Consider the following 2,500-nt stretch of genomic DNA (forward strand, 5'->3'; position numbering starts at 1 on the left):
ACTCACCTTGCGGTGGACCAGGCAGGCCACCCCGAAATCCAACTACGAGCTTTTTAACTGCAACAACTTTAATATACGCTATTGGAGCTGGAATTACCGCGGCTGCTGGCACCAGACTTGCCCTCCAATTGTTCCTCGTTAAGGGATTTAGATTGTACTCATTCCAATTGCCAGACTACAATAGCCCGGCATTGTTATTTATTGTCACTACCTCCCCGAGTCGGGATTGGGTAATTTGCGCGCCTGCTGCCTTCCTTGGATGTGGTAGCCGTTTCTCAGGCTCCCTCTCCGGAATCGAACCCTAATTCTCCGTCACCCGTTGCAACCATGGTAGGCCACTACCGTACCATCGAAAGTTGATAGGGCAGAAATTTGAATGAAGCACCGTCGGCGCAAGGGCCATACGGTTCGAGCAGTTATCATGAATCACCAAGGAACCGAGCCCCGAGAGACTCGCATTGGTTTTGGATCTAATAAATACATCCCTTCCGAAGAGTCGGGACTTTGTGCATGTATTAGCTCTAGAATTACCACGGTTATCCAAGTAGTAAGAAACCATCAAATAAACTATAACTGATTTAATGAGCCATTCGCAGTTTCACAGTATAGAAGCGTTTATACTTAGACATGCATGGCTTAGTCTTTGAGACAAGCATATGACTACTGGCAGGATCAACCAGGTAACTATCGGGACGCCAGAGCGTGCGAGACGCACTGTGTCACTCGACCGTCCTCGTTCAGAGGGCCGGCCAACGCATCACACCAGTGCGGCCACGCGGACCGCAGAGGGTTCAACAATTTTGCAAATCCTCGGCCACAGACTCACCAACTGAAGGCAGGAGAGGGCAGCTGAGGCCCACTCGTTGCCTGCAGATACAGTCAATCACGGGGATCGACCGGCAGCGAGACCGTACGAATGCACTCGTGATTCGTGAAATGATGCAAACCTAACTGCACTCGACCGGAGGGAGCCAGCCCACTGATGACCAGTCACCAGCAGGTCAGACGCCCGCCGACACAGGCAGTCTACAACGATGCGGACACACGGATGAACCGCTGCAGTCACCCTACACAGCACCCGTCACTAGGAGCAACGCTGGAACTCGTCTCGTATGTAATTAAGCGTGACTTTTTTTGCCACAACACCCCACTTCACGACCTATCAACACGCTCATTTGTACGACACTCTTGTTTGGTTGCTTATCTAGCCCACGTGGTCACATTGTTCAATTCGTCTGCACTTGTATGGTAATTGCTTGCGATATATTGCTCAAATTTTCGCGCTACGCGCGTTCATTCCTTCATTCGTCTGCACTTGTATGGTAATTGCTCCAATTTTCCGGCGCGCAAATCCCCTCTGCAATGTTCCCATCTGCACTGTTCCCCGTCTGCACCCTTCCATTCCGCTAAACATACAGTTCAAGTTATACATGGCTAACATACAGTTACAATACAATACTGGAGATTGCACAATCTTTGCAACACAAATAGAAACAAGTGTGTTGAGCACTGTGGTTCCTTATTATATATGGGATGTGCTCATAATTTAAGTAGTAAAACAGACCACAGTGTGTGTACTCAAATTCCATATAAGGAAGGGTAATGCTCTATGCTTTTACTGTCTTGTTGCAAAGATTCTGTATAGTATTATAGTACACTCACTCACTCACTCACTCACTCACTATATTGCAGCACAACATCTATTCGCCAGCAGCCAGCCAGCCAGCCAGCCAGCCAGCCACCCACCTCTTACTATTCATCAGTCAGTCGGTCGGTCGGTCGGTCGGTCGGTCGGTCGGTCGGTCGGTCGGTCGGTCGGTCGGTCGGTCGGTCGGTCGGTCGGTCGGTCGGTCGGTCGGTCGGTCGGTCGGTCGGTCGGTCGGTCGGTCGGTCGGTCGGTCGGTCGGTCGGTCGGTCGGTCGGTCGGTCGGTCGGTCGGTAGGTAGGTAGGTAGGTAGGTAGGTAGGTAGGTAGGTAGGTAGGTAGGTAGGTTGGTGGGCCGGCCAGTCAGCCAGCTACAACATAGCTTCACAAGCTACACAACAATTGCTGCTTTAACTACCAGCTGCAGCTTCTAATTATAACTACCCATTGAAGCTACTTTGTAACTAGGCGCTTTGTAAGGGGCCGCTTTGTAACTAGGCAAGGACTTCATTACACTAACATTAATTTTTTCCACCACGAGGACTTTAGGCTGGAAAATAGAAATAATAGGGCCTTAAGTGCTCGTTGACTTTACACTCCATGAACATTACAACTTTTTACCCACTACTTTTATTCCCACTTGAATTTACTGTACATTATTTGCGTATTGTTAGCAACGTACAATACAATACTACTTGAAGATAAGCTTGATATTGTTATGATCAAATGAAGCATGGCTCAATGAAGGTATATATAACTCACTCACTCACTCACTCACTCACTCACTCACTCACTCACTCACTCACTCACTCACTCACTCACTCACTCACTCACTCACTCACTCACTCACTCAGGG

General features: G+C 48.9%; 1 non-coding gene across 1 annotated transcript in view; it reads right to left on the minus strand.

The window, feature by feature from the left end:
* Positions 1-683, minus strand: part of LOC135332597 (small subunit ribosomal RNA) — a 1,812-nt gene extending 1,129 nt beyond the window's left edge. Inside the window, exon 1 of the ribosomal RNA XR_010393446.1 lies at positions 1-683. This exon is cut by the window's left edge and continues 1,129 nt beyond it. This is a non-coding gene — a ribosomal RNA (small subunit ribosomal RNA).
* Between the last annotated feature and the right edge of the window lie 1,817 nt (positions 684-2,500).

The sequence above is a fragment of the Halichondria panicea genome, chromosome 2 (genome assembly GCF_963675165.1).
Source record: "Halichondria panicea chromosome 2, odHalPani1.1, whole genome shotgun sequence".
Taxonomy (NCBI): Eukaryota; Metazoa; Porifera; class Demospongiae; order Suberitida; family Halichondriidae; genus Halichondria; species Halichondria panicea.